This window comes from Monodon monoceros, unplaced genomic scaffold (genome assembly GCF_005190385.1).
Source record: "Monodon monoceros isolate NGI ecotype Baffin Bay Population unplaced genomic scaffold, NGI_Narwhal_1 Super_Scaffold_20, whole genome shotgun sequence".
NCBI lineage: Eukaryota > Metazoa > Chordata > Mammalia > Artiodactyla > Monodontidae > Monodon > Monodon monoceros.
Window position 1 is genome coordinate 59778262 of NW_021703777.1, and position 22535 is coordinate 59800796.

At 34.4% G+C, this 22535-nt stretch overlaps 1 pseudogene; it reads right to left on the reverse strand.

The window, feature by feature from the left end:
* Positions 1–7350: 7350 nt before the first annotated feature.
* The window catches only part of LOC114902402, a 50116-nt pseudogene continuing 34931 nt past the window's right edge, over positions 7351–22535 (reverse strand).

Below are 22535 nucleotides of genomic sequence, written 5' to 3' on the forward strand. Positions count from 1 at the left end.
TCTAGAAGGTGGGTCAAAAGGATCTTGCTGTGATTTATGTCATAGAGTGTTCTGCCAATGTTTTCCTCTAAGAGTTTGATAGTGTCTGGCCTTACATTTAGGTCTTTAATCCATTTTGAGTTTCTTTTGTGTATGGTGTTAGGGAGTGTTCTAATTTCCTTCTTTTACACGTAGCTGTCCAGTTTTCCCAGCACCACTTATTGAAGAGGATATCTTTTCTCCATTGTATATTCTTGCCTCCTTTATCAAAGATAAGGTGACCCTATGTGCATGGATTATCTCTGGGCTTTCTACGCTGTTCCATTGATCTATATTTCTGTTTTTGTGCCAGTGCCAGTGCCATACTGTCTTGATTACTGTAACTTTGTAGTATAGTCTGAAGTCAGGGAGCCTGATTCCTCCAGCTCCGTTTTTCATTCTCAAAATTGCTTTGGCTATTCAGGGTCTTTTGTGTTTCCATACAAATTGTGAAATTTTTTGTTCTAGTTCTGTGAAAAATGCCAGTGGTAGTTTGATAGGGATTGCATTGGATCTGTAGATTGCTTTGGTTAGCAGAGTTATTTTCACAATGTTGATTCTTCCAATCCAAGAACATGGTATATCTCTCCATCTATTTGTATCATCTTTAATTTCTTTCATCAGTGTCTTATAATTTTCTGCATACAGATCTTTTGTCTCCTTAGGTAGGTTTATTCCTAGATATTTTATTATTTTTGTTGCAATGGTAAATGGGAGTGTTTTGTTAATTTCACTTTCAGATTTCTCATCATTAGTGTTTAGGAATGCAAGAGATTTCTGTGCATTAATTTTGTATCCTGCTACTTTACCTAATTCATTGATTAGCTCTAGTAGTTTTCTGGTAGCATCTTTAGGATTCTCTATGTATAGTATCATGTCATCTGCAAACAGTGACAGCTTTACTTCTTCTTTTCCGATCTGGATTCCTTTTATTTCTTTTTCTTCTCTGATTGCTGTGGCTAAAACTTCCAAAACTATGTTGATTAATAGTGGTGAGAGTGGGCAACCTTGTCTTGTTTCTGATCTTAGTGGAAATGGTTTCAGTTTTTCACCATTGAGGATGCTGTTTGCTGCGGGTTTGTCATATATGGCCTTTATTATGGTGAGGAAACTTCCCTATATGCCTATCTCCTGGAGGGTTTTTATCATAAATAGGTGTTGAATTTTGTTGAAAGCTTTCTCTGCATCTATTGAGATGATCATATGGTTTTTCTCCTTTAATTTGTTAATATGGTGTATCACATTTATTGATTTGAGTATATTGAAGAATCCTTGCATTCCTGGGATAAACCCCACTTGATCATGGTGTATGATCCTTTTAATGTGCTGTTGGATTCTGTTTGCTAGTATTTTGTTGAGGATTTTTGCATCTATGTTCATCAGTGATATTGGCCTGTAGTATTCTTTCTTTGTGACATCTTTGTCTGGTTTTGGTATCAGGGTGATGGTGGCCTCGTAGAATGAGTTTGGGAGTGTTCCTCCCTCTGCTATATTTTGGAAGAGTTTGAGAAGGAGAGGTGTTAGCTCTTCTCTAAATGTTTGATAGAATTCGCCTGTGAAGCCATCTGGTTCTGGGCTTTTGTTTGTTGGAAGATTTTTAATAACAGTTTCAATTTCAGTGCTTGTGGTTGGTCTGTTCATATTCCATGCAAATGGAAATCAAAAGAAAGCTGGAGTAGCAATTCTCATATCAGACAAAATAGACATTAAAACAAAGACTATTACAAGAGACAAAGAAGGACACTACATAATGATTAAGGGATCAATCCAAGAAGAAGATATAACAATTGTAAATATTTATGCACCCAACAGAGGAGCACCTCAATACATAAGGCAAATACTAACAGCCATAAAAGGGGAAATTGACAGTAACACAATCATAGTAGGGGACTTTAACACCCCACTTTCACCAATGGACACATCATCCAAAATGAAAATAAATAAGGAAACACAAGCTTTAAATGATACATTAAACAAGATGGACTTAATTGATATTTATAGGACATTCCATCCAAAAACAACAGAATACACTTTTTTCTCAAGTGCTTATGGAACATTCTCCAGGATAGATCATATCTTGGGTCTCAAATCAAGCCTTGATAAATTTAAGAAAATTGAAATCATATCCAGTATCTTTTCCAACCACAACGCTATGAGACTAGGTATCAATTACAGGAAAAAATCTGTAAAAAATACAAACACATGGAGGCTAAATGATACACTACTTAATATCCAAGAGATCACTGAAGAAATCAAAGAGGAAATCAAAAAAATATCTAGAAACAAATGACAATGAAAACACAAGAACCCAAAACCTATGGGATGTAGCAAAGGCAGTTCTAAGAGGGACGTTTATAGCAATACAATTCTACCTTAAGAAACAAGAAACATCTCAAATAAACAACTAACCCTACATCTAAAGCAATTAGAGAAAGAAGAACAAAAACCACCAATGTTAGCAGAAGGGAAGAAATCATAAAGATCAGATCAGAAATAAATGAATTTGCATTTTGCATTCACTCAAAAGTGAATTTGCATGTGACATATAGAGGATAAAAGGCCTGCTGTTACTCTAGGCCCCAAATAAATATTCAGAGTATGTCTGCCCAAGCCTGCAATGTTACCTGAGAAAGAATTACAGCATTTTTAAAATAATTAAAATTTGGGTACTGTATTAGTCAGGATTCTCTGGAGAAACAGAACCAATTACATACATATGTATATATAGAGAGAGATCTGTATATAATCTGTATATATCTATATTTTTATAGGAATTGGCTTATGCAGTTGTGGAGGCTGAGAAGTCCCACATCTGATATCTTCCAGAGAACCAAGTCTGAAGGCCTGAGAACCAGGGAAGCCAATGGTGTTTAAGTCCCAGTCCAAGTATAAAGGCCCAAGAAGCGGGAGTGGGGAGAGGGGGAGGATAATAAGTCCCAGTCCAAGTCTGAAAGCCAGAGAACTAAGAGCACCAGTGTTAGAGAGCAGGAGATGATAGACGTCCCAAATCAGGCAAAGAGCAAATTTTCTCTTCCTCCATTTTTTTATTCTATTCAGACCCTCAGTGCATTGGATGATGCCATTTGCATAGGTGAGTGCAATCTTCTTTACTCAATCTATAGATTCAAATGCTAATCTCTTCTGGAGGTACCCTCACAGACACACCCAGAAATAATGTTAGCTAACCTTAACCCTAACCCTAATCCTAACTGGTTAGCTATAAGTTTAGCTATCTGGACATCCCTTAGCCGAGTTATGTTGACATATAAAATTAACCATCACAGGTACTATATTTCACCAAAATGTAGATTATCCTAACTAATGTTACGTGTCGTTCTCAAAACAAAAACTTGCAGTAACTTCTAACTGGAAGTTGTATTTCAAGATCATTTTGTTCAGTTCTGCTCACTGCATTTTAAGCAAAGCATGGACTAATGAGCCTGCACTCAGATGTTTAACCAGACAGATAGTAGACCTAATATAATAAGATATTGGAGAACTGATGACTATTCAACTTGAAGATAATGCTTACAGAGCTCATGACTCTTTTATTCATTCATTCATTCAAAGTTAATTTACTGATTGCCTGTAAGTTTTGATTTTCATTTTAATTCTTTGCCCTGGAATCGAAAAGATGATTTAAGCATGATACCCTTACTCAAGAGGCAGATAGCATTGTGGGTAAAATAAGATTAAATAATTACAATAAATTATAATAGATAAGCTAAGGCATGCAGAGAACTACAACTCGGTAGAAGTCATGATCAACACAGCCAGGATTTGAGGTTTGCAGAATTTTTAGATAGGTAATGTTTGAGTTTATCCTTGTAGGATATGTAAGAATTCAAGAAAAACAAGGCTTAGATGGGCAATTCAAAAGAAAAAGTAGTATATTAAAAGCATAAAATAGCTCTCTTCAAATATTTTCAAGTGCTGTCACATGGAAGAGAGCACAGAATTGTTTTGCTTTGTTCAGAAATATCAGTAAGGGCATTTTCTGTGGGAGACTGAACAGAGGATGTTTAAAGCCAGTCATTTTCATGGTACTAAAACTGGACTTGATAGATGAACACAAAAGGGCCTAGGGAAAAGGCCGGAAATACCAAAAGTGGTTTCCTAGATGATAGCAACCAAGTCAAGCAGAAAAGTGAACCCAAACCTGGTCGTTCATCAAAGGAGCCAGACAAATGCTAAGTATGAAGATGTATTTACAGAATAAGAAGTTGAAGAGCAATTTTTTTAAACAGCAAGATCAAGCATATAAAGAGGAGTTGGTCTAGATTAATTTTGGACAGTGAGTACCAGGGTGGCTTTCAAACACCACCAGCTAGAGTTGGGTGAACAAATGGTCCTCATAAATGTGATGTATAAACAGAGAATCTAGAGAGAGAATTTTTTTCAATATAAAAAAAAATTAATTTTTTAAATGATTTTTCTATTTCTTGCAATATATTTCTTCCTCCAAGGGGTTTCATTGTTATCCCTCAAAAAAGATATGTTGGAGCCCTAACTCCTAATCTCCCAATATCTTTGATTTTGACTTTATTTGGAAGGAATTTTTACAGAGGTAATCAAGTTAAAATGAAGTCATTAGGTGGGCCCTAATTCAATGTGACCAGTTTTCTTATAACACGTGGAAATTAGGCACAGGGACAGACAGGCACACAGGGAGAATACCACGTGAAGATAGAAACAGAGATTGGAGTGAAGTATCAGAAAGCCAAAGAAGGCTAAAGATTGACAGCAATTCACCAGAAGCTGGGAAGGGGCATGGAGCAGATTTTCCCTCACAGCCCTCAGACCGAACCAGCCTTGCCATCACTTTGATTTCAGACATCCAGACTTTGAGACAATAATTTTTTGTTGTTTAAACCACCCAGTTTATGACATTTTGTTATGGCAACCCAAAGAAACTACTAATACAATAATAACTTACTGAAAATTTAACACTTGTTATATGCTCTATTAGGCACTTTCCTATAATGTTATAGGCTATAACTTTATTAAGATATATTAGTACAGTAATTAGCACGTATAAATATTTTACAACTTTATGTAAACGGAATCATAAACTATGTACCAATGATATTGATATTTATCCTTGCTATTGCATGTATCAATAAGCCATTTCTGTAATTTTCTTTTTCCTTTCCTCCCTCCCGCCCTCCCTTCCTTCCTTGCTTCCTTCTGTATTTCCAATTTCTTTGTCAGATTTTAATATCAGGTTTATAATGGCCTCATTAAAAGAACTGATCAGTCATCCCTCCTCATTTATTTTTTGAAAAGATTTATTTTAAATGTGTTATTTCTTCCTTAAGTGTTTAATAAAATTCACCAGCAAAATCATCTGGATCTTGAAAATTTTTTGGAGTTATTATGATAACAGATTCAATTTCTTCAACAGATATAGAGCTCAAATTTTGCGGGGGAGGGGTTGTGTCAATTTTGATAATTTATCTTTTTCAAGAAATATGTCCATTCATCTCAGTTATCAAATTTGTTGGCATAAAGTTGTTCATAGTATTCAGTTATTACATCTTAATTCCTATAATATCTATAACAATAGCCCCCTTAATAATGATGATTTGTGTTACCTCTTTTTCTCTTAATTAGTCTACCTAGGATTTATGGATGCCACTGATCATATCAAAACACATTTTTAGCTTTTCTAATTGTCTTTGTTGCCTGTTTTCATTGCATTTATATATGCTCTTCTATTTATTATTTCTTTCTTTTTTTTTTTTTTTTTTTTGCGGTACGCGGGCCTCTCACTGTTGTGGTCTCTCCCGTTGCAGAGCACAGGCTCCGGACGTGCAGGATCAGCGGCCATGGCTCATGGGCCCAGCCGCTCCGAGGCATGTGGGATCTTCCCGGACCGGGGCACGAACCCGTGTCCCCTGCATCGGCAGGCGGACTCTCAACCACTGCGCCACCAGGGAAGCCCTACATATCTTATTTTAATTTAACTCTCTTTTGGTCAGAGAATAAAATCTTTATGTATTTTATCCTTTTAAATTTAGAGTATTATTTTATAGTCCAGTATATGGTCAATCTAAATAGCATTCTTTTCCATAGAAAAGAATGTGTGTTGAGTATACATTATATTGAATGTGATAATGTAATAAATACTATTTCTAGTGCTGAATAGTGCTAAGATCTCCTATATCTTTAATGATGTATTTGTCTTGTTTTTCTATCAGTTGTTGAGAGAGGGATGTTAATATCTCCTATGTTTGTTGAATTGTCTCTTTCTGCAATTCATTCAATTTTTGATTTGTATATTTTGAAGCTATTTTATTTGAGGTGCATATACATTTTGAATTATGTGTTGTTGAAGATTTCTAACTTTTATCATTATAAAATGTCCTACATTATTTCTGGTAATATTCTTTGTCTTGAAGTCTGTTTTATCTGATGTTAAGACAGCTACTCCAATCTTATTAAGCTTACTGTTTGTATGGTAAGACATTCTACTTCCTTACTTTTAATCGACCTGTGACTTTATATTTAAAATCTTTTTCTTGTAGGCCACATATCATGCAGTTCTACATTTTAATCTACCTCTGTCAGTCTCTGGTTCTTGGTGCTTAGACCATTAAAATTTAATGTAATTATTGTTATGGTTATATATAGTCTCATGTGGTTGATATAGTCTCATTTATTGCTTGTTTTCTGTTTCTCTCTTCTGATTTTTGGTGCTCTGTTTTACCTTTTACCCCTTCTTTTGGATCACTGTATTTTAAGGTATCTATTAGATTTTTGGCTATATCTCTTTGTATAACTTTTTCTTACTCTAGGAATTTAAATACACATATTCAAGTGTTCACAGTCGTCTCAGAATAATGTTGCACTACTTCAATAAAATATAGGATGTTTGCTGCCATTTAAGTCTCTTTATACCCCCATAAGCTTTATCTTATAGTTGTTAAATCTATTACATATGCTGAAAGTCCCATTGGACATTGTTATACTTTTTGCTGTCAATATGTGTTTATATTTTAAAGAAATTAAAACAAAAAATAGTCTACTGTATTTAACTAGGTGTTTAGCATTTCTGGTCTCTCTTCATTCTTAAAGATCCAGGATTCCCTCTGGTATTATTTTCCTTCAGCCTAAAGAAATTTCTTTAACATTTCTCATACAGTAAGTTTGCTAGTGCAAATGCTCTTACTTTTCATTCATTTCAGAATACCTTTTTTTATTCCCTTAATATCTTCATTTCCCTAATGTGCTCGACTTCTCCAAATTTTTTCTTCCCTCTACAATCTGATTATACTTGTTTACATTTATCATAAACAATTATGAGGTAGAGGAGGCTGTAACTGGTGAGGCTCAGGTGAACTGCAGCAGGATCTCCATCTCCATGAGGAAGGTGTCAATGGGCACGTCCCCCGTGAGCTTGAAGAAGAGATGCTCCAGGCATTTCAAGCTGATGGAGTGCAGGACCGGGGGGCACAGCAGCAGTTTTGCAAAGCTGCCTGGTTGTTCCAGATACTTCTGCTTGGTATAGGCCTCAAGAATAACATAAACTTCCACAAACCTCTGGGAGCTTGGGCAGACCCTTGGCTTCTGGGTTAAACGCACAATGGCTTGCAGGATTCCCAGCTACAACTTATCCATCTGCTTCATTTTGAACACCAGCTCAGTCAGAACTCTGTCAAAGATGGAGCCAACTCCAGCATTATAGACACTGCTCAGGTGGATGTATAAGCCTATGGCCAGAAGGATGCCATCCTGCACAGAAACCAAGTGGAAAGAGGAGGTAATCAGTAATCCCTTCTACCCTGCCCAGAACAAAATGACCTGGTCCTCCAACTTGAGGTCAGAGAAGTAGGAAATGTGCCTGGTCCATTCAAAGAATGAAAAGCTGCTTATTAACTTTTTTTTTTCTGACACAGGGCATTAATTGTGTCTTTAAAACATCATAAACAGGGCTTCCCTGGTGGCGCAGTGGTTGAGAGTCCACCTGCCGATGCAAGGGACACGGGTTCATGCCCCGGTCCGGGAAGATCCCACATGCCGCGGAGCGGCTGGGCCTGTGAGCCATGGCCGCTGAGCCTGCGTGTCCGGAGCCTGTGCTCCACAATGGGAGAGGCTACAACAGTGAGAGGCCCGCATACCGCAAAAAAAAAAAATATATATATATATATATCATAAACAGGAATCATCCAGCACCTTACTGTTTTTGTAGCTGGACAACTTAGGTCTTAATCATCAGCCTGCTGAACATCCTTTTTCAGCAACATAAATACTATGCAAAAATTTTCTGATATCGGTGTTTTTAACTGTTGTGGTTTGCTGAATCTGATACAAGTTTAATATCATTTCCTTCAGGAATTAACATATTTTTCTGGTGCTTGAGATACTGAAGAAGCAATGCCTGGCCTCATCTGAACCCTGTGGATATATTTTTGCCCAAGAAATTTGAAATTTTAACAAGAGACCCGTTGTTTTGAATAACGATGCTGATGGGGAAGTGAGTATACACAGGCCTCATCGTGAAACAGAAGGCCAGTGTAATGCCTTTTGATCATGTTCTGTTCATGACTACAGAGAGTGCAAAAGGTAGGTAGTTCCTTTCTATTTCTCTACAATTTGTCAATGCAGAGTCTCTTTTTCTTTCCAAGGAGATTTTTTGTATTTTATCCAAAGATTTAGTTGTAAGCCGAAGAGGCTTCAGTGATTTTATGCAGCCATATCATATGTGTAACTCTAAATAAACCATGTAAGAGTGATGTGGGAATGCAGTGATGGAAGTGTGGGTTTCAGGTATGGGAAAAGGCATGGGCTATTCAGTATGAAAATCCTTATGGAAAAAAATGAAACTTGTGACCCTAACTCACAGCATACATAGAAAATAATTCCACATTGGTCACTGATTTAAATTTAAATACTGTAAGCAATAAAAAATTTTAAATATAATATATGCTATCTTTATAGTCACAGGGTATAAGACACGATGCAAAAGCACAAACTGTAAATGAGAAAAAACAATAAATTAGACTACATTATAACAAACAGCTATCTAACGAGACTATATGAGCCATTGCTTCATTGAACAAGATAGGCGAAATTTACAAATAATATTGAACAAAAGAAACAAAACACTATAATTCTATTTATATAAAATTCCAAAACAGGCAAAAGTGATACAGTGTGTAAGAAGATAGGGAAGTGGTTACCATTCAAAGAAAATATTGACTTAAAGGGGGAATGAGTAGCTTCTTGGGTGCTAGTAAAGTTCTGTTTCTCCATCTGGGGATTGTTGTTATTTTTTGGTTTTTGTATTTGTTTTGCTTTATTGTGTAAGTGTGAAAATCATCAAACTGATCGCTTACTTGTTTCTTATATGAATATTATACTTTGAAAAATATTAAAATGAAAAGTAAGGGAATGATACACACAGCTTGGGAATAATAATTAAAATAAAATGAGGCATTTGATGGTAATTTGGAGAAGCACAGAAGATGATGCAGTGTTATTGGCAAAGTTCCAATTAAGTTGGATTGTGGATTAAAAGATGTTCATTTTAGGGCTTCCCTGGTGGCGCAGTGGTTGAGTCCGCCTGCCGATGCAGGGGACTCGGGTTTGTGCCCCGGTCTGGGAGGATCCCATATGCCGCGGAGCGGCTGGGCCTGTGAGCCATGGCCGCTGAGCCTGCGCGTCTGGAGCCTGTGCTCCGCAATGGGAGAGGCCACAACAGTGAGAGGCCCACGTACCACAAAAAAAAAAGATGGTCATTTCATTGCTTATTTTTACCATGTAGATATATGTGTACCAACTATTTGCACAACTATTACAAAATAATTAATAATCGTATGGTTGCATAATAATGACATAAAAAAGAGAAAGAACCACATGATTGACACAGTGTGGAGTCTCAAAGTATTTGTGAAATAAATGATGAAATATGATTAATTCATTTCAATATGCTTGCATGATAATAAATCATATATTATTACCGCATATTTTAATAAACATCCTGATACTATACTAAGTATTTTACAATGTTTTGTTTGCTGTTTCACACTAAATTCTAAACATCTGTTTGTTGTTGCTACAAATTGATATAGTCATATGGGTGGGTCATATTTCATTTATTAATCTACCAAAGAGGAAGAGCACAAACAATGATGTGAAAAACTGAAAACCTTCTACAGTTGACCTTGAGCAACACTGGTCTGAAATGCGGGTCTACTTGCATGCAGATTTTTTTTTCACTAAATATGTACCACGGGTCCTCAGCTGGTTGGTGTAGAGGGTTGGTGCCCCTAATCCCAGTACTGTTCAAGGGTCAACAGTATATAGATGCCTGTACTGTCCCATTCATGCAAATATGTTTGTGATATTCTAAAGATGAGAATGTGGCAAGCTCTTTAAAATGTTTGTCTTTTAATAAATGATTTAAAATGATGTAGAAATTGAGTTCACATTCCATCAACAGCATATAAAGAGATTTGTTTCTCCATGCCAACAATAATTTTGTCTTTGCTTATCTTTGCCCACCCATATAAGATTGACAAAAATAATTAAGACTGTTGTTGGCATGGAGAACAGAAAGTTCTTTTATGTGACTGTTGACGAAATGTGAACATATATATTGGTATAGAGAAATATAAATAGATAGATAGATGGGGAAGGTACTTTTTGAAATCTATTTTTAACTTCTTTATTAATGAGGTTGATCATTTGTTGTATAATTCATTTCATTTTTTACTCTCATTTATTTGGGATGTTCCTTTTACTGATTTATTACTGTTTATTTTATAATAAAAAGAATGTGCATATTATCTCTTTTAACCATAGAACTAGATTTTGAATTTATCTTCCATAACTTTTTGTGATGATTTTATTTCAACATAAGGCTCTGTTGGAATTTGTGTCACTTTTCCACAATGAATATTCACTCATAATTTATTTAGTAGCTGCCTTTTTTGTTTAAAATTCTGAGTCAGCCAGAATTATTTCTGATATAGAGACAGAGAAATCCAGCTTCATTTTATTCTTCAAATAGTTACCCAGCTAAAATTAGGTATTTATTAGACCTTAATTTAATTTTCACTAATTTCAAAGGTTTGCCGTATATGAAATGTATATATTTTATATTCAAAATCTTCATTTTAAGATATGCATGAATATGCAATTCTTATTTACTTTGTAGTCATAGCAAAGTTTAACCCATTTAAGGTAAAAAAATTGAGCCTATTTTGAAAAGTATATAGTTGTATATCATTGGATTCAATACATTCTTCCATTTCTCCACCCTAAATCCTCCTGCACTTTGAAAATCTTCACTTGTGCATAAATAGTTTTGGTAACAACACACAAACATCTAATGTTGGAAAGGGAACAACAGATTTATAATAAATTTTGTAGATGCTCAGGAAACATAATTTTTTTAGCCTTATTTTTTGATTTACTTTTTATATATAATATATCTATGGAGGAAACAAAACTCTGCAGTAACACAAGTATAGGATCTTTATTCTTACATATGCTTTTTCATCTGATACCTGAAAACAGTCTTGAATTCATTTCAGGGAATGTTTAAGCAAATCTAGCCAACGACACATATTCACAAACGTAAAAATCAGCTTGAAATCTTGTGTTCTTGCCATGTAAAAATTATTATTTTCTTCTCCTTTGCATGATAGTCAGTTTGTAACAAACTTGTATATTAGGAAACAGGGAAAGTACTGAAGATTATAAAGTATGTATCAGTAAATGGGTTGAAAATGTTTTTTGATTGAACCTTTCTTTATAAATATGATTTGGGATTTCAGTAAGGCCATATTGCAAATGCCACCCAGTACATGCAGCAAATGTTACCTTCTATCACAGAAGACAGGCTCCAAATGTGATTTGAGTAAAAAGGAACCATGAGTGAATAGCTTGTAAATGACACTTTAGCTTTTCAGTCTTGATTGATTTCAATACTGAATTTGAGAATATAGCTGCAGTTGTAAATAAAGTTTACTCCTACTTTTATATAACTGTTAAGTGTTTTCTTTAACATTCAGGAAATTATTGCTTCTTCCACTAAAGTCTGTATTTCACTTTTGTACTGTAATAGATTTTAAAACTTTGGATAAGCAGCCTTGAAATCCTGACTGTTCCTGTGAGCATTCCTTGTATTTCCATAAAATTAACTTTGCAATGAAACTTCTTCAAGAATCCTTTAGCAGGAGATTCTCCCACCTTTTCTGGATCTATGTGCTCTTAATACTGTTGCTCACTGCCCTTGCCATCAAAGATACGGAGATAGGAAAATCCTTTAAAGTTTTATTTTGCATTTGTTCCTCTGCTCCATTATTGAGTCTTTGTATTGACAAAGGATCATATCTACAAAATCTATGCAATAATAAAGTTTTAAAATGACAATTCATATAAAAAATAGTGATTCAGTGAAAAACAAACCAAATTATTCTAAGCCATATTCTTTATACCCAGCATAAAATCAGATCTATCTCCACAGATCATCCTCATTTATGATTTTTCTCATTCACATTCTGCTATCACAGCACTCAGAGAAAACAAATTGTGATTATTATTTTTTAAATTCCACTAAGAGTTAGGATAACTTAGAAACTTTGGATTACTCTTTTAGTAATAAAGCAATGACCTGGGCCATCCTTAGGTAATTAAATTAAGATCAACATCTTGAGAGTCACATAATACAAGGTTCTGTACAACAGATGGTTTGGTAGTGGCCTAGGGATACCACTCAAGGGACATAATCAGGTAGCTTAATATGCATGTCTCAGAAAAATCTTTAAGCATCTTATTCATATAATCAACCACCATAATCCTACTTTTAATAATTGGTTGCTGTTGCTTAGGGGTTGCTTTCAGCCCCTTGAGGCTGCTCTATGCTCCATGAACATGGCCCTTTCCATCTTTAAAACCAGCAAAGATGTCTGAAATCTTTTTTTTTCCTTTGAATATCTTTGACTTCCCATTCTGCTACTAGCTAGAGAAGTATCTCTGCTTTTAAAGGGTTCATATAATTAGATTAGACCCACTAGGATAATTTCCATTTTGATTATCTCAAAGTCAACTGATTAGAAACCTTAATTACATCTGCAAAATCCATTTTACTCTGTAATGACATAATCATGGGCAAGATATCTCTATACTTATGGTCATGGGGATTAAAGAGAAAAATATTGAGGGACAATTTTAGAGTTTGCCAACCACAGGAGTTGATCTTCCATCCCCTACTTGGCATAAAGAGGCAATGCTCTAATTATACTACTAGGGTAATGTCAGTGTACCTAAACAGGGAGTAGGTCTTCAATCCTCTATACAGAAGAAGCAATTAGGCAATGCTGTAATTCACCTACTATGGAAATTTCATGAAGGTCCAGCAGGGAGCTGAACCACCAACCACAGTCAGCAGCAATAATACCTAACAATGTGGTAGAAGGTGGGTTAGTTAGCACTCAACTTACCATGTCTCAGTACCAGCAAGGCCTAATGAGGAGCTGAGCCTTCACTCCCATCCAGCAGCAACAAGACTGAATGAGGCTGTGTGAGGCAAGGTTACTCAGTACTCTGATCTCCCTCACCCTACCTTGGTGTCAACAAGAACCAACGAGGAGCTGAACCTTCACCCTCATCTAACTCCAATGTATCCTAAACAGGGCAACTGCCTACTAAAAAGGATTATATGGATTCCAGAGTCTCACAACGTAATATCCAAAATAGTCCACATGACAATAAAAAAATCTCTTTTGCAAATAATTTCTCTTTTACAAATAAACAACTTGTATAAAGTACAATCAAGAGACATCAACATTGAGATTACTGAGAAACTGTAGTTACCAGACAAGGATTTTAAAGTAGTGATCATTAAAATGCTTCAATGAGCAATTATGAGCAGTCATGAAACAAGTGAAAAAACAGAAAATCTTGTCAAAGGAATTGAGAATATAAAAAAGAAACAAAAAGAAATCATAGATCTGAAAAATATAGTAACCAAAGGGGGTTGGGGGAGAACATCTCAATGGATAGGCTCAATAGCAGAATGAGATGATGGAAAAAAGAATCAGTGAACTCAAAGATATGTCAATAGACTTTACCCAATCTGAATAATCTGAAAAACAGAGAGAATACAGATTTAAAAAAAAAAAAAAAAAGAATAGCGCCACAAGGACCTGAAGACAAATACAGGACTCTCTGTCTAGCACTGAAATCCTAGAGAGGAGAAAGAGAATGTGAAGTTCATACAAAAACTTGGATGGATCTCAAGGGCGTTTGCTGAGTGAATAAAAAGCAAGTCTCAAAAGATTAGATATTGTATCATTCCATTTATTTGACATTTCTGGATAGCAAAATTATAGAGATAGACAATAGATTTGTGGTTTACAGAGGTTAGGGATGGAGATGAGAGAACGTTTGGGCGAGGCTATGAAGGGTTAGTCTGATGGACCTTGTGGTACTGTAATAGCTCTGTATCTTGAGTGTGGTGGTAGTTACATGAATCCATACATGTGATAAAAATGCATAGCACTACATATCACACACATACACACACACACACACACACACACACACAAATGAATTCTGTGTAGCATATACCAATGTCAATCTCCTGGTTTTGATCCTATACTATGACTACTCATGATGTTACCACTGGGGAAATGTGGGTGAAGCATGCGTAATCTCCGTGTGTGTGTGTGTGTGTGTGTGTTTGCAATTTCCTATGAATCTATACTCACCTCAGAATAAAAAATTTAAAAAATTGTTGAACAAATACTCTTTCAGATAATTTGGTCTACTCTCTATACCTGTTTACCTGTCCTTTCAAATATTTTCATTTGGTCAAAATTATTTATCAGGACTTTGTCCTAATAAACATCCTGAGAAGCTATGTTGGCTCTTTTCCTTAGACAGCTAACAATAAAATATCCTACTTTTGTCATTTTCATCCCATGACTAAATTTTTTGTGTTTTCTTTCTACTTAATGAATAGGCTTATAATAACTAGATAAAAAATGATGGTTTGAAAATACACTTCAGATGCCTGAGTCTACCTGTATAACTAGCTAACTGGGACACTAGATCTCTGGCGAATCAACATGGTCTACCGCAATTGCCCCTAGATTTGAATAGACCATTTGGAATTTCTAGAATTGCCTCTTTATCCTATTCTTCCTTTTTTAACTATAAAATAGTGATGCTTTCCTTAAAAATTTTGTAGGAAGTTACTATTAAAATGTCGAATGAAATTTTAAAAGTCTGAATGTAGTTTTCATAGCATGCTATAACAAATATAATACGGAGGAACAAATACTACATTATAAACTATCTGCAGATTCTCATACCAAAGGAAATTTAAAAGAGGAATATACATCAAAGGAAAAGTAATTATGATAATTTAAAAGAGAGGTTCAACCCAGTAACATAGAATATAGATTTAAGTTAAAAATCTGTAGTCTCAGGATAAAATAAATGGCATACGTAGACATGTTTAAGCAACTTTATAATCTAATAACAAAAATGTTCAATTAGTAAACTTGGTCAACCCCTAAGTTTTAAATACTGACTTAAAAAATAAATTGTGTTTAGAAGAAAAATCTTTTAACATTTTGTATTTCATGTTGACAAATAGGAAACCTAAGGTAATTTGGCAGATCTTTTCTCGCAAGTTAATATCTCAAGTAAAGTGGACCAACACAACACAAATAGAAGTAAATATACTCAGGAATGTTAAAATTCTTGGAGAGGTTTAAACATTTCCCCAGTAAATCACCAAAGAAAAGTTAAAGGTTTATAACGCATTCTGTTGTATGTATTTGATGACTGTATTTAAGCTTGTTTTGGGGTGAACACAGTGGTGTCCTCAAGTTGTATTAATGAGAAAATTGCAACCTACAAAAGATCAATGCTTCAATACCACTTGACCTGAAACAAAGGCAGGGAAACAGTATAGGGGAATAAAAATTTCTTTATATAGCTATCAACTAACTATTCAATTAGAAAAATCAAAAAATGGAAGTTAACCATAAATTACTACAGTGAAGAATAATTAATTAACTTTTTTCATTTTCTGGTCAGATTATATATATAAAAGAATAACTTTTTAATTTGTGTCCTATAAGAATATCATTTAGATTTGGAGGATATTTCATTATTAGTCTTTCCATAGTTATGTTGAGTCACAATTACCAATAACTTACTAATTAAATATCAAAAATAGATTATTTTTTAAATGATGTATGTTATTTATACTGCATTGTGATACCTAAAATCTACCTTTCCAGATTACAGACTCTTGGTTCTGATTGACTAAATTAGATCTTATACTTTAGTGAGTTTATAAATTCAAGCATCACCTGAACAAATGCTCTGAAAAAGCACAGAAAGAAAACACCTGTGAGAGAAGGCTGTAAGGACAAAGCAGGAAAAAACTCAAATAAACTGTCAGCATCTAGAAAAAATTGTTCAGTGTTTTTGACAAGCAGGTCAATGGTGAATACTCACCTTTTGCCTTTTGAACTTAAAAATATATATAGTCAGCAAGTTGGCAGTTCTTAGATACTATGTAATTCAATGAGAAACCAGAAGAAATGCAGATTCTTCTCTGTTACACTGTGTTTTACAATTTCAGAAAATCTTGGGACACTTGAGCCTGACCTTCATACTCTCATTGTTACTGGACCAAAAAAAAAAAAGAAAAAGGAAAAATTTTTGTTTGATTCTTAAAATAATAATTTTACAGTAATTTAGCAGGGGTAAGAGGCTCACAGAGATTCGGCTTATTTTATTCAGATACAGCATCATTTTTCTCTACACAAAAATGTCTACTACCTTGTAACTTATTAGAACTATTAACCTAATATTCAACATAAACAGAAAAGCCCCCAAAATTGCCAGCTGCAATTTGTAATCAAAACAATCTAGAAAATCCATACTCTAACTATGCTGAAATCTCTACATATCTTTATTGTCTAAGATAAAAATCTCAGCAGAAAGGCAGGGTAGGCTGAGATGGAAAGTTCTATAGCTATACTGTGCAATATGGTAGACATGAATTATTGAACAATTGAAATATCACTAGTCCAAAATGAGCTGTGCTTAGGTGAAAATATGTACTAGATTTTGAAGACAGTATGGAAAGAAAAATATATAAATCTCATTCATAAGTTTATAGTAATTAAATGTTGAAATGATAATAGTTTGAACATATCAAGTTAAATAAAATATATTATTAAAATCCATTTCACTTTTTATCAAGCAACTAGAAAAATTTAAACTACATATGTGGCTTTTATTTGTGGCTCATATTATGTTTCTAATAGTCTGGGTTACTCTGTAGAATACCCATAGTTCTTTCACAGTTCTTTTATTTACAGTTCCTTTGCTATAGTAAAAATCTATCTAAGTTCAGCAATGAGAGGTCTGATCATCAGGGTGGGGCTTCCAATTGACCAGGTAGTTACTTTTCTCCCAACTAGCTTATGCTAATGGCATCTTCCCAATCACCATAACTCTGGAAAGAATAAGGCAGAATGTATAAGTTTCTATATTCCATTTTTGCTCTTCTATAAAACTTTAATCTAACTTTGCCTGTTTATTCATCTGTGTTTCCCACTGTGAATTCCCAAGGATGAAACACTTCTGTCTTTGCATTTCCAAGAGGTGAGATTGCACTTACATATAACAGATGTGAAATAAATACATGTTGAATGAATGCCCCCAAATCCCATTCCCTATTTTATTTGGAATGTTATATATTTATTTCCTTATTGGATTATTTCTGCCTCCCTTCACTAGAAAGTATGTTCTCTAAAGGCAAGGACTTTGTTTACTTTAATAACTGCTACTATATATCTCTATAGTTTAGAATAGTGCCTGACAAAAAATGATGTTCAAAAGTGTCTGTTGAATGAATGAAACTATCAATAGATCCCTTGAGAAGGACCGGGGACAGTGAAGAGTCAGTTTTAGCTATCAAGGCAAACACCTTCCCCCCACCCCACCCCTTTCTTCCCATAATGAGATTTTACTTCCCAAATCATCATAGTTAAGAAGATAGCTCTCTAACTTTTCCTTCTTGATAAGTTGGTGTTTTTTCTTTCTTTTCAGATGGGAAAAGCTGTAGCTAATATTTTTCCGATAAAATAATAAAAAGTTTTTTTCCAATGGCAGTTGAAATTATTTTACCAATAATTAAACTGTCCAAATGAATGGCATACAAATAGCAGACCCATGGAACAAGATGATGGATTATTTAAGGAACTTCTGTCCGAGTGAGTTCTTACAACTAGTAGTACTGTAGCATGCACCTTTCTGTACAAACATTTCTTATTTGTTGCCACTTAGCTGGTAACAGTGCAGTATTGTGAAGAGAGAACTTACTCTTAGGTCTGGCACTAATTAGCTTGTGAACTTGAGCAAGTTATTTCACCAATACACATCTCTGGTTTCTTATATGAAAAATTATTAGGACAGAATAAAAGGTTCCTAAAGTTAATTTTTAGACTAAATGTCCATGGTAAAACAAAATTAAAAAAACAGAACAAAGAATAGTACTACTTTTTTTTACCACATATGTTTAAGTTATTTAAGGGTTTTCATGGATATTTTAGTTAACAATAAGTTATAAAGTGTCTCAGATTGGGTCTTTGGTGAATTCTACCAAACATTTAAGGAAGAAATTATACCAATTCTCTACAATCTCAGAGAACAGAAGCAGAAGACACAATTCCTAACTAATTTAATGAAGCCAACAGTACCCTAATACCAAAGCCAGACAAAAATATTACAAAAATAGAACACTAGACTCATGAAATATAGCTGCAAAAATTTTCAACAAAATATTAGCAAATCAAAATCAACAATGTATAAAAAAAAAGTATACCTCATGACTAAGTGGGATTTATCCCAGGTATGCAAGTCTAGTTCAACAGTTGAAAATAAATTAATATAATACATCACATCAATAGAATATAGAAGAAAAATCACATGACCATATCAATAGGTTCAGAAAAAGCATTTGACAAAAGTGAACACCTACTCATGATAAAAACTCTCAGTAAAATAGGGATAGAGAAGAATTCCTCAACTTGATAAAGAATATCTATAAAAAACCTATAGATAACATAGTACTTAATGGTGAGAAACTCAGTTTTCCCACTAAGATCAGGTTCAAGGCAAGGATATCCCCTCTCACCATTCCTTTAAATATAATATTGGAAGTTCTAGATAATGTAACAAGATAAGAAAAGGAAATAAGATACAGATTGGGAAAAAAGAAATAAAAACTGTCTTTGTTTGCAAATGACGTTACTATTTATGTAAAAAATCTGAAGAATCAACAACAATAACAACAACAAACTCCTGAAATAAGCAATTATAGCAAGGTTTCAGGATACAAAATTAATATACAAAAGTCAACCACTTTCCTATATACCAGCAACAAACAAGTGGAATTTGAAATTAAAGACGTAATATAATCGACATTACAAAAGATGAAATGTTAAAGTATAAGTCTAATAAAAGATGTACAAGATGTATATAAGGAAAACAACAAAGCTTTGATGAATGAAATCAAAGAAGAACTAAATAAATAGATATTCCATGTTCATAGATAGGAAGATTCAATATCGTCAAGAGGTTAGTTCTTCCCAAATTGATTTATAGATTCAATGTAATCCCAACCAAAATATCAGCTAATTATTTTGTGGCTATTGATGAGCTGATTCCAAAGTCTGTATGAAGAGACAAAAGACCCAGAATAGCTAACACGATATTGGAGGAAAAGAACAAAGTTGGAAAACTGACACTACCTAATGTCAAGACTTATTTAAATGACACAGTAACCAAGACAGTGTGGTACTGGCCAAAAACAGACAAACAGATCAATGAAACAGAATAGGGAAAACAAACAGATCCACATAAATACATTCAACTGATCTCTGACAAAGGAGCAAAGGCAGTACAATGGAGGAAAGATAGTCTTTTCAACAAATGGTGCTGGAACGACTGGACATCCACATGCAAAAAATAATTTTTTAAATCTGCAGACAGACCTCACACCCTTCACAAAAATGAACTCAAAATGGATCACAGACCTAAATAAATGTAAAACACAAAACTATAAACTCAAAAAAAAAAAGGAGGAAACCTATATGACCTTGTGTTGATGGCTTTTTAGAGACAACAAAAAATGCACAATCCATGAAAGAAATAATTGATAAACTGGACTTCATTAAATTAAAAACTTTTGCTTTTCCAAAGACAATGCCAAAAGAATAGGAAGACAAGTCACAGACTGGGAAATATTCACAAAGACCCATCTGAAAAAGGACTATTTTCCAAAATATACAAAGAACTCTTAAAAACAACAATAAGAAGAAAATTATCCAATTAGAAAACAGGCCAAAGACCTTAAACAGATGTTTCACCAAAGATATACAGATGGCAAATATGCATATGAAAAGATGTTCCACATCATTTCTCATCAGGAAAATGCTAATTAAAACAACAAAATGCCATTACATACTTATAATGGCCAAAATATAGAACACTGACAACACTAAATTCTGGAGAGGACATGAATTAACAGTAACTCTCATTTATTGCTGGTAGGAAAGCAAAATTGCAGAGCCAGTTTGATGGTTTCTTATGAAACTAAATATACTTTTGCCATATGATCCAGCAATTAAACTCGTTGGTATTTACCTGAAGGAGTTGAAAACGTACATCCACACAAAAACCTGCACACAGATATTTATAGCAGCTTTATTCATAATTGCCAAAACTTAGAAGCAACAAAGATATTTTTGGTAGAGGATGGATAAACTGTGATACATTCAGACTATGGAATATCATTCAGTGGTAAAGAGAAGTGAGCTATCAAGCCATGAAAAGTCATGGAGGAACCTTAAATGCACATTACTAAACAAAAGAAGCCAATCTCAAAAGTCATTATCATGTCATGATTCCAACTACATGACATTCTGGAAAAGGTAAAATCATATGACAGTGAAAAAAAAAAATCAGTAATTTCTAGGGGCTGGGGGTGGGTAGAGGGATGACTAGGCAGAGCACAAGGAATTTTTAGGGTGGTCAAACTCTTCTGTATGATACTATAATGTTGGGTACAGTTATTATATATTTGTCCAAACCCATAGAATATATGACACCAAGAGTGGACTTTATTGTAAACTTTTAGTGATTAGATGTGTGAATGTAGGTTCATCAATTATAACAAATGTGCCACTCTGGTGGGGGATATTGACAACTGGGGAAGCTATGCATATAAGGGGTAGGGAGCATATGGAAAAATCTCTGTACCTTCCCCTCAATGTTGCTTTGAACTTAAAACTGCACTAAAAAAATAATATCTTTTTTTTTAAGTGTGGCAGTTATCTATTTTGAATATGTAAAGACTTCTCTTACTAACTTCAAACACCTAGTGCTGAGAAACCTTGTTGATTAAAACTCTCAGCTGTGAGAAACATAACTGTTTGAAATTAAATCAGTGAAAATAGAACATTCTGTCTTTGCTTAAAGGATCTGATCTATTTTGGATCACAATTGAAGTAGCTTTAATTTCCATCCTCAGTTCTTCAAATAAGAGGGTTTTTTTTTTGGGTTCACTTTTGTTTTTTGTTTTCACAGCATTCCTCATTTACCCTAACTTTGTGGTTTCTGAAGAAACACAACCCAAAGTCATCTTCTTAGTGTGACTAGTAATCAGACTATAGCATTTCTAACGGAAACTAAAAGAATGTTTTCAACTAGACATGGCCAAGGACACATAATTTGAGAAATTATGGCTTCCTTACCAATGATTTCCTTAGCCCTGCTTTGTTTCTCCTGCCTCCTGAATAGGACTGCTGTGACAAACATCTAGCAATGTTTCATGCTTCTCTAAATTGCTCCTTAGAAATAGTCATTAGGCATAAATGCAAGCCATATTAAAAGCCCTTTCCCATTCCCTTTTAGTTATCTGCCCCAGTGTTACTCATGGACAGTGTTTGCCAATACTGCAGAAAATTAAATAAACCAAATTTGTTTTATTGCTGGTGTATTCCTGGTGGTATTATTCAGACAGGTTTTCTCAATATGAAAATGTGTAACTTAAAACAGGTTAGTAGACATTTGCTGACTGCTTCTTCAGGTCCAATTCTTTTTTCTCCATCAACATTTTTTGTTCTTCCCATTCTTAGCTACATGGCTTGAGTAGAACTGATGGCCTAAAACAAACCTCTCTGGCCACTGAAACATGATTCAAATAAATGGAAACAAGTAATCTCCAAGATTTCAAGATACAGCAAAAGACACACACTAATTTCTCTTGGATTGGAAACTGTAAAAATGTGTGGTCTGAATATGCTGTAGTGATTTTACTATCCTAACAGTAGAATCTGGAGCTCTGGTATGGAAACTGACATCATTAAAGCATTCCAGAGAGACAGAGACATGAAGTCCTAGGGGAGACTGGATCCAGTATTGCCTGCCTCTAACTTTTCAGATAAGTAAGCCAATAAAATCCTTTCTTTATT